The sequence below is a fragment of the Nyctibius grandis genome, chromosome 12, assembly GCF_013368605.1.
Source record: "Nyctibius grandis isolate bNycGra1 chromosome 12, bNycGra1.pri, whole genome shotgun sequence".
In the NCBI taxonomy this organism is placed as follows: Eukaryota; Metazoa; Chordata; class Aves; order Nyctibiiformes; family Nyctibiidae; genus Nyctibius; species Nyctibius grandis.
In genome coordinates this window covers 17,137,662-17,151,339 of record NC_090669.1, presented here as the reverse complement: position 1 = coordinate 17,151,339, position 13,678 = coordinate 17,137,662, and the positions used below count along the sequence as shown (strand labels likewise).

The 13,678-nt window shown below is 42.7% G+C and overlaps 1 protein-coding gene across 2 annotated transcripts in view; it reads left to right on the top strand.

The window, feature by feature from the left end:
- The window catches only part of MAF (MAF bZIP transcription factor), a 198,657-nt gene that overhangs the window by 176,008 nt on the left and 8,971 nt on the right, over positions 1–13,678 (top strand). The gene's annotated exons all lie outside the window — the stretch shown is intronic.

Genomic DNA, 13,678 nt, shown 5'->3' with positions numbered 1-13,678 from the left:
GCTGTGCTGGAGGAGCAGCGACAGCGATGAGACAAAGCAAGTTGGAAGAAAAATCTCTCTCATCCTCTATCCCATACATGAAGGCTAGACCCATTAGCATCTATTCCAACAAAATCTGGTTTTTAACCTTTCTCTTATCCATCTCAAGCTTTTCTCACTGTCTGCTAGTGCAATGCAAGGAGAAACCTGCTCGAAGAGGGGTAGGTGACCCAGCTGGGCTCCTGGATGCAAACGCTGCGGGGCCAAGGTCCAAACCTCCCCACAGGTCAAGGCACCAACACGTTTTTACATACGACTGGAGGAGTCGGAAGGAAAGCAGCCCTACTCTTGGCAGCTGTGAAGAAAAAGGGCACACTGTGGGTTTCAACCACAGAATAAAGTAGTCCTTTTAAAAAAAAAAAAGTGTTCTTCATAAATGAGACTTTCTTGGCTATGATCATTAAAATAAATGGAAGCAAAGAGATTAATAATGAAGTAACCCAAGCAAATCAGACAACGTAGCCTGACTCCCATCCATTTCAATCTGAAGTTCATTTTGGCTCATGCATCTGAGTCTGAGTGAGTTTTCCTGATTGATGGATGATAGCTCACATCCAGGTATTATTTTTTTCTTCTTCTTTTTACACTCAAAAGGTTTTAGAAAGCATGGTTTTGGAAATACCTGTTGTCTGGGCCTAAAAATATATAGGTAGTTTCTAAATTGTTTTTTGTAGACAGGTGCTATTTCCATTTCATGTCGCTCGAGAAGAAGCTATCTGTTCAGTTATCTTCCTGGCTGTGACAAACAACAGTAAAACGCTATAGCAAAAAAAAAAAAAAAAAAAGAGTTGATGACAATTTTATACCTAGACAGACAGATAAAAATAAAGGTGTCCACTTTCTCTTATACACCAAATTCAGTGTGAGACATCAAAGTCTCAGACCATGCCGAGCATTGTGGCAGTAACCTAGAAACGCCTCTTCCCATGTGCTGAGAACATAAATAATCCCAGTCAGAGCGTATCCTCGCATGCCCATGGTTATGCACAGGCTGAAGTGCTTCGTTGCGCAGGGTCAGAGCGTGTTTTGCAGTCCTGCACCCTACCCCGATGAAATCTGGAAGCCTTGAAGGCCTTTCAAAGGTGAAGATGAGGTTCCCACATGCCAGCTCTCTGCTCAGGGGCCTCTGGGTCTGGAGACGCTGCACCTGCAGACCCCCTGCCCCGGCTGGGAGAGCGAGCTGGCACTTGGCAGAGCCTCAAAGGTGGCCCTAATAAAGACATAAGTGTGAATAAATTAAATAAATAAGCTCTCATTAAGTGCTATGTGGTCTGTATGGCCGAGTGGGAACAGTGACTGCTGGGAGCTAATACGCGACCCTTTTGCTGGGGGAGGGAGGGTGCAGCTGTCAGCAACCCCCTCCCAAGGGATGGGGACCAGGTCTGGGTCAGAAATAACCCACACTTGGGCATCTTTCCAGCCCCTCCACGTAAGGCATCTCATTTGGCGAGGGCTGTGGGGCTGCTCCCTGCCCAGCGGAGGGGCAGGAAGGTGCTCCTGGAGGTGACTTGTTGGCTGAATTGCTGCCGAAAGGGTTGCGCTAATGCGGCTGGGATCGCATCGCGTTATTGATGGTGCGGTAGGGTTTCTAGAGCTTTGCGCAGGAGCCTTTTTATTTATTATTTAATTCTAAATAAACAAAATAAATAAATCATATCACTTATATGCTATACTGGGAGGTGCAATGGAAAAAGCAAAGATGGATGGGAAACGTCACATTTTAGCCTAATAGCGCTACAGTTTCATGTTATATTTACACTGTTTGATGTTTAGCTGCATCAGTATCAGAATATTAAAAGCATTTTTTAAAAATCAATAATTAAACCTGGATTTCATTATTATTCAGAGCATACAAATTCACAGACCAGATGTATTAAACACGATACAAATATCATACTGTATGTAATTGTACACACACTAATTGCACATTCTGGCACATTACGGGGTAATGATGCTTGAAGTTACCAAACAGTTCAAAGATCAAAGGCCATGCAGTCAAAGATTTTAAAATAAAGCTTCCGATTTGTGAATTTATGATAATGTGCTAAATTTGACCTCTTCCCCTCATAAAAATAACTACATATAATTATATAATTATATAATCATTAGCCTGTAGTCCCACAGCGATTACAAAGTTATTCCATGGGTATCTGAGCCCTGATAAGAACAGCAATACCTGGCATCTCCCCCCGCCTCCCGCTCTGCATCTCTAACTTTCCATCAGTCACACATGTGAAAGTACCTGAGCTTTCCGTGTCCGTTTTGCTGTGGATTTTGCCAAGGCTAGGCTTTTATCTCTGGTTGCTGGTCCTGTTTAATTGGTAGTTTGCAGATAATAGAAACTCAGAGGAATATTATTCATTCATCTTCAAAGAGCTGGAAGCCAAGAGGGTCTGGTGGGGAAGCACCCAAGAAGCCTTGCAGAAGATTGAAATGGGAAGGCAGCATTTTTATCGCCTTCCTCATTCAGAAAAGAGAGAGAGAGAGAGCAAGAAAGAGCAAGGCAGCCTGACCAGGAGCCAAAAGGAGATGATTATGTGGTTATCCAGAGGGATTCTTTCTATTACTTGAAAAATCAGAGCACAGATTTAGAGAGACAGGTTGATGTGCTCAGGAAGATCAATGAATATGAGAGGTTCATTGATGGCATATGCTTGGGTTTAGATGTAAGTGGCAGCTTCAGAGGTAGTGACAGCAGAAGGGAAGGAAAAAGCTGATGGTCAGTGGCGTGCCCAGGGCTCTGCACTGGCAAACAGAGTACCCTTCCTAGGGAGAAGAGGTGGCACCAGGGTCTTGAAGCAGCAAAGCTGGATGAGATTTCAGCCATAGATATCAAGGACAGAAATTCTGAGAAAAGCACGGGAAACAAGCACGCCTGAGAGAAGCTCTGGTGGAGCCTGAGATGTGCCAGTGGTGGGAAACGGTGAGGAAGGGGCTCAGCAGTGCCCTCGGAGACATCTGCAAATGAAAACAAAAACCTCACCCAAAAAAATACTCACAGCTTCCAGAGGGGTGAGAGGTTTTTCATGTGTAAATGTTTGCTCATGTGGTTCTTTTACTAAACCACCTTGCAAACCTTTGTCATGAATAGTTTTAAGATGCTCTCCTGCTCTCTGCAACTCTTTCGTTCATCCTGGCCTGCAATCACCTCAACACACTCATCCAGCCCATTGTCAACTGGCAAAAGCACTCGGTCCTGCTCTTCGGCAGAAAAGACTCTCCATCTGTTATGCATTGATAGAGTGAGCTGCTGAAGATAGAAGGACTAGAAATATTTTTGTTGGCACGGAGGAAGAGGCTTGGAGAGAAAGTGAGTTAGGGACAATAAAGATAGCCAGGAACTCTGGAGCACTGACCTCCAGACGCATCCAGGGTCATTGGGGAAAGTATATTAAAAATGTTAAAAGATATCGGGAGCCAAGAACTAATTTTAAGGAGGACTGGAAGATATTCTTGCTAGTTCAGTGAACATTTTAAAGCAACTGCAGCAATTTCTAACATTATGGAGCTTTCTGTTTGTTTGTTTCATCTACTGTCTTTTGCAGATGCATTCAGATTTCCAAAATTTGGAAAGCTAAAGTCTTTGATTCTTAAATTAGGGCAGTCAAAAAAATCTGAAAACTTAATTTTCCTAATGGTTAGTAGTGTATAGGAGTTTGTGTCTATATTTTATATCTTAATAAGCCATGACAATGTGCAATGCTATAAGTGAGGCATATTCTTTAAGGCAGTGGTTTGCAAATAAATTTTGTCGTGGCCACCAATGTGATTCCAAAAAGTTAACTGTGGTTGCAGATTTAACTAGGAATGGGTTGTCTTAGGAGTTCTTTAGGAGATCCATTTTTACGCATTTTACTGTCAAGTCTACATACACGAACAAATACTTAAAGCAAACTGGAGCAGGTTCAGTACTGAGCATCTGACCTGATCTCTGCTCATGCCGAGTTCTGAATAACAACTTTTTTGCCTTGTTATAATTGCATTAATTTTCATGTTCTTCTTGGCTTAAATATGGAGGATTCTTTGGAAAACTGCAAAAAGAAATATATTTTAGATTTGCTAACAGTGACATACACGTCTATATTGTCAAACTGAAAAGTATATGTAATAAAAGAATATAAAATTCTATGCTAAATCTAATGCATAAAATAACTAATCAGGCAAGCAGGAATCCAATAAAAATGGTAGTGCTAAAAAAATTGTAGACAAAGGATGAAGAACTGAATTTCTGCATTTTGTTTCTTTCCTCGTCTAAAGAAAAAAAATGCCAGAGTAACTTCAGACAGAGGGCATAACAATGGTGGGGCAAAGGAGAAAGCAGGAAAGAAACAGCCATGGTCAGGTCCAGAATTACGGTCCAAGTGATTCAGCAATACTCAGATTTCAGGTGATTCAAAATGCAGACACTGGGAGGGAGAGAAACAAAAGGATTTTAAAGCAAATCATATATTAAAGTGTCTATGTATATATAAACGTGTGTGAGAGATATATATGTATAAACACATATTTGTACTTTTATATACATATATCCTTGCGAGTGTGTCTGTGAATGTATACCTGTACAAAAGATGCCATTAACCTCATATTCAGGAGTAATGGCATCCATGTGAACAACTGCTCTGCGATTGAGAAAATATTTGAGTATTGTAAATTGCCAAAGGGTTCAAAACCAGGGGACTAATATAAAAATTAGGAACTTAAGACTAATCAGGTTATTCAGAAGGAACTATTGTATTTCACTCAAAGTGCAGTAAACATATGGATTAACCAGCCAATAAGACCACTGAGGCAAAGACTGTGGCTCATGCTCTGGAAAAAATGATTTCTTTTAATTTTTTTGTAATTTCTACTTGTTCATGGAACTAAAACAAATATTTAGATGACTGACTGACCAATACACCGTTAAAAGTTGTTTGAAATGTAGTTCAATTGATCATCACGGATGGGTTTTTCACTCAATTTTTTTTTTAATTTCTTTTAAAGACAAATTGAGGTAGTTATTTTCTGTGTTTTAAAGTCTGCCTGATTCAAATGCTCCCTATACAATCTACACAGTGAAATAATAAACTCATGTAAAGACATTTTAAATCCTAAGCCTCGCTCTCCCTGTGGCACGCCACTCAGCCCAGCAGTGCATGAGCTCTGGGGTAAGCATGGTCAGGGCCTTCGATGGCCTCTGCAGGTCATAAGTCAAGCACCTATTTGTGCAATGGCATTTTTAGCTCAGGTTTCGTGGACCTAAATTTCTTTAGCACTTCAATAAACAGGTCGTCTTCCTGGTTTTAGCTTTTGGGGGTTTTTGCAAACCTGGTATAAAGAAGATGCAGACGAAAGCAAGGTGATCATTCACATAAATCGTTGGTAGCTCCCAAGAACATTTGGGAACCAGGTCAGAGAAGTGGTGGTGTAAACCACAGCTTTGTCCTTACACCTTGCTCTGCTGACCCATGAGAAGGAGTAGGGGAAATGCTGCCATAGGGGTGCAGGTAAGATTGACGCTGTGCCTCGGCCGCTCTCAGTCACAGCCTGACACGCTTGGGCTCTTGGTGAAGAGGGTTTTGCCCTGGAACCTGCCGTGACCTGTAGAAAGGGATGACATACTCAGCTGAGCTGAGGCGCTCTTCGAGATTATCCTACAGGGGCATGAATGACGGGATTTAGTGCAGAGTTGTGCAAATGAAGGTGGGCAAATCCAGGATACCTGAATGGGGCAAGGTGGTATAGGGGTGCTGAAAAAGGGATCAAAAAAGCTGATCTCTGACTCATCTGGGGTGGTGTGGTTATGCACTCACAAGTGAGGAGACAGCAAACCGACATTTGTCAGCATTGACGCGCAACGAAGTCGCTGCAGAACAGGCCCCATTCGTTTGCCAGCACAACCCCGAACCCACAAGCACAGAGGCGACGGCAGAACATGCGGGTTTCTCAGCATTGCCTGTATTTACATAAAGAAATTTCACTTGTGTTACAGCTTCCTTGGGAATACATGGGAGGGGGCAGCTCCTCAGCTGAGGATGCTGTCTCAACCTTATATAAATACCTGTAGAATTGCTCAAATAGTTCATTAGTAGCTTATGAGTTTGTGTGCTTGCATTCCTCGCTGGCTCTAATTGCAAGGAGGCTGACTCGTACTGCATCCGACCAGAGCCGGCTAACAGATTCTCTGCTCTATTGCCCCATGAAATGAGGTGTTACTGTATCTGACTCCAGCTGAAAAGGATCCCATCCCATTTAGTAAAGAGTCTGGCTAGGGCTGACCTAGCTGGGGACAGATTTCCTTCCAAATCTCGGAGAAGTCCCCCTGAATATGAGATGTTAATTGTGGCAGGAATTAAGGATTAAACAGTCATGGCTTCAGGTTACTATTGGGAACTGAAATCAGGATTACAAAGGAAACTGGGCCATGCCCTCACAATGCTATTACCCCAGTTCTTGAATCTAAAAAACCTTAGAAACTCATCCTCAGTGACCAATAAAAACTAGTCTAAATTGTGCTTACTGAGGCCCGAGGAAAAGAGTCACATAATTGTGCAGCCACAGTTTGGACACCTTTCAAAGCAGAAGATAACATCAAGGACAAGAGTGAAATTCAGCCCTGATTTATACCCTCTGCAACCTTTGTTAGCACCAAAGCTCCAGCACTGGCCGTACATCAGGCCACAACCTCATCTCCTGCCCAGAACAGACAGACCCCACGCCAGAGGCCAGCCACTCACACCTCGAGTCACTGCGAAGGGAGCAAATACATTGCAAAAGCATCTTCCCCTGGGCAGAGTCAGATGAAGTCCCTGTGTAAGTTCAGCCTCCAGCCTGGGGTAACCGTTGACCTCAATGGCTGTATCCCCTGAGGGCAGGTACAAGGCTGGATGCTGCTCCCAGGGGGGTGAAAGCCAGCTCTAGCTGCCCCATAGCACCTCCTGAACGGCTCAGTGTTAGGGTGATGCCCCCCATGCAAGTTCTTGCGGGGGATGCTCAGGTGGGCTGAATATTTATGATGCTGCGAAACCCTGTACCTGACCCCAGAATACAAAGCCATAGAGATGAACGGGAAGAAAAAGAAATGCTGTGGTTGAAATTTATGACATGGTAGCACATACTTAATAACCAATTAAAGCCAAGATTTATTGGGAGCTAAATTACATTTGTATTATAAATAGAACTAGAATATACTGTTGCAGAACAAAAGGAAAACATCTTAGCATTTAATATTGTAAAAGACAAAGTAATCTAATGGACCCTAAATGTTAATGGGTGTAAAGATTTACACTTTAATTGCATTTTTAAGTCATCTTATTTTACAGTGCTCTTTTTTCTATGTACATAGAAATCAACAATGTGCTGCAACAATGTACTTAGTAGTGGCAAGACCAACTTAAGGAAACCTGTTATTATAGGCAAGATCAGTTTATTACTTACAAATCCTCTCAAACATTTTAATTGAAATGAGCAGTGGACTTTCACTGACCTTGGCTATACGTATGTGAGACCTTCATAGCAAATTAAGCTGGTGAAAAGTGTGTGTGTGTGAAGCCAGGAAGGGAGGGAGTGGTAACATGACGATTTCTATTTGTAAAGACAACAAATAAACTATATTAGATTTGGGAATTTGCTTTATGGGAAGGAAAAAAAAAACCTAGCAAATGATGAAACATGAAATTACATGCGATTAAATTAACAAATAATAATATTGTATTTATTAAAGTATTACCAGCTATATCCCAACTTTGGGACAATGTCTGAGGTTGGCATTTTAGGATCTGCTTTCACAGAATATAGAAATCTTACAAACTTCCCAGAAACTGATTCCCGTGCTCATAAAATTTCTCTTCCAGTTCGTGTTACCTCTTCAAGATTCATAAGCTGAGTTACAGTTGTAGATGAATCTAACTCATATTACATTTGAAAAAATAAATGTGCACTAAAAGTAATTAAAGCGTGTTGGTTCATGAATAATACACCATTTTACTACTATTTGCAGAGTATAATGAGACAAGCTACTAAATTGACAATGAATGCTCTATTATGTGATTGCCAACTGTTTTATAAGATATTGAACAGATTCATTTATTCTATCATCATGTGCATTATCAAGCTATTGCTTTTTAATAAATTAATTTCTCCTACGTCTCCAGAGCCTTACTTTGAAATCTGGCTGAAGGCATAAATGAAATTAATTTTGTGGTCTGAGTTTAACTACCAGTGCCGAGTGACTTACAAATACCGCGTCGCAGTTGGCAGCTGCCGCGGAAGGGGATTTCTGCCGGTGGCCGCAGCAGCGGCACGCTGGCCCCGGCGGAGGGGCTTAATTGCGATGACGAAGGATGCCTTTTGATAGCCAGCTGACAGAAACAGTCGCCCCTGCAGGGCAGGGCTCTCTGACAGCTCTTGTTTGTCGGTATTGGGTGCCAGCCGTCCCCCTTCTGCTGCCCTTCACCCCTGCCCACTAACACGCCGTAAATTGACCCTTTAATTGTTTAGCAGCCTAAACCTGGTGACACCATTCATTGACTGTAAAGCAGTACTTAATCCCTGTTCGTGTGACAGTGTCATTAGGAAAGTAATATGATTGCGAGGAAGAATCTCCCGTCTCGGCTGTGCGCTGTGTTGGAGGAGAGGATTAGCTGCGAGCCCTCGGCTGGGGCTGAAGCAGCACATAGCGTCCGTACAGCCCCGATGCTGCAGAGCTATTTTGCTTGATGGTAAACAACTTCTAATTGCGGCTGTTGACAGGACTCACCATGTTATAACCAACCTTGCTGCAATGTTGTTATTTCTGAAGGGAGCTTTTCTCCATATTTTTAACAATAAGTCTGACAGGTGTCGTATTAAAAACAGGGCTTAATTCTAATGCAACTATTCCCACCCGCCCTTCCCTTTTCATTTTTGTGCCTCTCTAATGCATGAATTTCTCCAGCTCCTAAAGATTAAAGGAACAGCTTCGCTGGAAGGAAAATACTTCTGGTTTGTTTGTAGTCCAGGTACATTCGAGGTCGTCTCAGTACCATCTCCCTTTCTCCTCTCTTCTCCAGCCACACCGGCTCAATGGTGGGAGGGAGAGAAATAAAGCCTTCCCTAGGATGAAAGATAATTCAGGATCCATTGAAGCGAAATTTCAGGCTTCTTTTGAACTGTGACCCGCGGCGGCCGGCCGGGCGCTCCGTGGGCTGCGCAGCCTGTGATGCATTGCTGACTGCCGTCCACCAGAGACCCAGCCCAGGCCAGCAGTTCACTTACAAGTTTACACTGGATTTAAGTCAAAATGCTAAAACGCTGGTGTTCAATCACTGCTAACTGTGTGCTCGGCAGACAGCTCCCAGCAGACTCTGTGCTTGTAAAATCCAATACGCCACATAAAGTAAGGGTTTATGGAGGTGCAAGGGGTTCAGAAGACTTTCTTTTTCCCCTTCCCTCCTGCTTGGTTTCTTGTGATGTTGCTTTTTAGGCACTGGGACGGCTCCAGCTGCGTCCCACACAAACCTGGCAGCGGCACAATGCACAGAGGGCTGCATACAGAAAGGCGCTACCCATTTCCACAACCATTCCCCATCTCTCCTGCCCCTCCTCTCAGGCTGCCTGCAAAAGGAAAAGTCCATTTTAAGGCCATTAGTTACGTGTTGATGTGATGATCAGAGTCAGGACCGCGTGGCTCCCATGCACTCGCTTTCTCTTGCCTCCCTTTGCAAAAAGCTTACACGTTTCACACCCGCGAGCATCACACGCGTTGCTCAATCCCCACTAAGAACATTACAGAGCTGCTCAGACTGCCGCTGATCAAGGCTAACGCCAGCTCGAGGAAAAGGGTGCCTGGTTCCCCAGGAGGGATCATGTAAATTCAGTGCACAGAGCCCCTAATTTAGACTGTGCTCGCATATCTGCGGGTGCTGCACCAGACCCGCGAAAGGTTTCCATATGAACAATGTGCACAGTGCAGACTTCATTCCCAAAGCATTGGCTAATGTTCAGTTTTTACAACAGTTTTTTTAAAAGAGTAAAGATAACCAGCCAAAATAGTCCCACCAGGCATTTAGCGATCTGTTCTGTACCCCTTTAAGGCAGATGATTTTCTGTGACTCAAAAAAAATATATATTATTTCTTCCTTTTTTTTTTTTTTGCATAAGCAACTGCCCAGCAAATTGATAAAAGCCCTTTTTAATTAGATGGTGAAGTTGTATGGGTAATGTTCCATATAAAAGGTCTATAAAACACAGCAGAATTAATAAAATGACTGCTTCTCATTTAATTCAGGTCCTCCAAAGGGATCTGTATGTCTTGCTTTGCTCTGTTTGTAGCACTTCTCTCCACCACCCAGCCATGAATTGATTAAAATCACATTCCTCACTTAAAACTGGAGCCCAGTTGGTAAGAGATACTGGATAGTAATTAAGGTCTGTGCACAGACACATGAACCCCCATTAAAAAAATACCAAAAGGAATCATCCTGCATCGCTTGGATTATATGCAAACACAGCTCATGTTGACAGCTACCTCTGGATGACTCCATCAGTACACACTTTATCTCCAGCTGTCCAAGTAATTTTCCCAGGATTTCGCCCCTCTTTTTCACTCCTCTCCACACAGATGGATTAGAGCAACAAACGGTTTACATGCTGCACATCATTAGCTATCCTCCCTCACTACCCAGCAGATAACAACTGGGCTCTATCATCAGGACATTCATAACACCTTGACACTTTTACAACTATGCTGTTCTCTGCCAGAGCAATTTTCTCTTTTAAAGCATGAAGCTAATTCACGAAACACCCATTGGAAAGTACTCTGCAAACGCAACAGGGGTGGGGGAGAGAAGAAAAAGCACAGCCCAGAAAAGGCATCAGTAAATAACAGAGTTAGCACTGCAAAAAAAAAAAAAAAAATCAAGAGAAAAGCAGCACATTCCATTGTTTCTCTCCAAGATACCTCTCTATTTTCCCATTGCCTCCGTCCCACGGTGAAAGACATCAGCAAACAGCCACGCATCTGCGTGCCGTATTTCAATGCTCCATCACCGTGTCGTCCAGGCTCCTTCGTGCCTGGCGTCAGCGCAGCTCTCTGCGATCGCAGGCTGACGCAGGCAGACGGTTCAGCTGCGAGGGTCCCCGTTCGGGTGCTGTGCTCCTGGCGATGGCTTGGCTGCTTCCCTTGGGGATGGGCATGGGGTTTGCTAATGGGGATGGATTTTGCTAGCCTCTTTGCAAAGGCACCGGGTGAAGGCTCCAGTCAGTAGTGTGTTTACTGTTGTTATTGCCAACAGCTAGTCTGGTTTTCCTAAACTGCCTCCGGTCTCAGGGCATCTTGACTCTGAAAGATTTGTTAATAAAACAACGTATTCCCTGCATAAGTTGGGATCCTGCTTCACAGACTATGTATGCTCAGACATTGGCTTACATCTAGAATAAAATACAAACCTCTATCAGCCACTGTGGATGGAAAGAAATACATTTTAGCAGTGTTTTCCAAGCTTCTCAGCATGCCCCCCCTGCCACCCGAACCATACATTTTAATGTATAGTACACGCTTGTTTAAAAAAGAAATACATAAGGAGAAAGAGTAATTACCGTAGCTTAAATTCAGCCTGATAAGAAGGGCTTGCACAGTCTGAGCAGCTGTTCCACTGCCATTCAGATTATGAAAATATAATCCTAGAGAACCTTGTCAAGATAAATACAGAGCATGAAACGTATAGGCAATTTTTCCCCAGCCACATATAATGACCAATTCCAAAGCCACAAGTGATACCAAAGGACAAAATAAGATCTGTCTAGACTTTCTCACTTACAAGATATTGATCATTCCGATGGTAAACTGGTTAGTATAAGTGTGTTTGGCTTGAAAGGTCATGAACTTAACACCTGACAAGGAGTTATTCAACCTTGATATAAGTCAAATTATTGCAGTGTTGCTGGAAAGACTTTCTCTAATAAAAATCCCTACCTGGTCTGAGAATATCTGAAATTTTTCTTCCAGATGTCAAAAGAAAAAGCAGGGGGGAAAAAAAATGTCAGGACTTGGCATGGGTTTCTGTTGGTTCACCTCTATCTGGTTTTGCAGGTAAAGGTCCCAGCAGTCACTTACTTTCTGGGCGGACCATGGGCAACATCTGGAAGCTGCCACTGATTGAAATGGCACCTCCATTCCCCTAAGAGCTTCTGGTGACTCTTTCATTCCTAGCAAAGGAGTTTGCTCCCTCACCTACATGAACGTGACAGACCCAGAGCACCCATATAGACAGGGGCAAAAAATCACCGTTAAAATGGGAAATGTTGACTTTGGAAGGAAAGCAGAGGGGAAAGGGTCAAGCAACACCCTTCAGCATGTGAGTGGGAAATGCTCTGTGGCATTGCCCTCCAACGCCTCCCCTTCAGAAAGTCCTGTGGGGCTTGAGCGGGGCATCAGAGACACAGTCCTGAACCAGTCTCCTCCTTTTTTTTATGGGGATAACTAGCAAGTGCTTATTAGGACTATTAGGAGCTTGATGTAAGTTTGCTGGATCTTTTCCAAGAACTATAAATACCCGGTGTATTTTGCTTTATTCAGTTCTTTTTGTTTTGCTGATATGATACTAGTTAAGGTTAATGGGGTTTGCTTTAATATTAGACACAAGATCACTTAACTACCTTTAATGAACACTGGAGTCAATGCGTTGTGGAGTAATTCACACAGACATTGCCTCAGGTAAATCAACTGGAAAAATGTAAGTCAGTCAAACAAATAAATCTGATCAGCTGTAAGTGTGCCAAATTTTAGACCAAAATATATTTGAAAGCCAATGACTTAGGCACACCTAGGATATTAAAATGGAGGGTTTGGAGTATGTTTCTTTTCAATTACTTTTCCTTTTTAATGTCCCCTGCACATCCGTCCTGTGCTGAAACTAAGCTGAGAGTGCAAGAAAAAATATTTTCACAGTGTTTCTAATAGAAGCAAATGCTCTGCAGCTTTGTGCCATGATTTTAAATTTGAAATGAAAATGTCAATAAAATAAAAAGGATTTTTTATGCTGGCTATCTCAACACAGGAGAGTGGGAGACAAAAAGGGGGACAGAGAGAGGGAGAGAAAGGAAGAAGAGACAGAAGGATAAATATAAAAAGAGAAAGAGCGTATGAAAGACAAAGACCAAAAGAAAGGAAAAGTAAGAAAAAGAGAGAGAGGGAAAAAAAGTAATTTTATCTCAGCTGGAGAAAATAGTGACAGTGACATTCTAGACAGGGTTATACACTAATGTCAATAAATATTTATTAACTAGAAATAGAAACTAGAGGAACCTGACCAACTCAATGAAGTTACAGGGGTGCCTTACTTCATACTAATGTAAAACTACGCTAACATTAAAAATGCTTTTACCTCATAGTAGTGAAATAGTGAGCTGTGTATGGAGGAAAAACACCTCCCAGATACTCTTTGAAGGAAGGCAGGCAATCTCTCTGAGTACTGAATTCTCATAAAAGCATGCAATATTTCAGCAATAAGGAATGACAGGGTGTTCATTATCGGTTATTAATGTTTGCCTAAATGGAGCATAAGGCCCAGGCCTTTGGGGGAGTGCAGAGCTCCCAGCATTGCTTAATTACTGCCTCTTCTTAACCCAGCAACGCCAAACTCTGATGCAAAGCTCTGCTGTCGTAGACTGGCTGTATTAT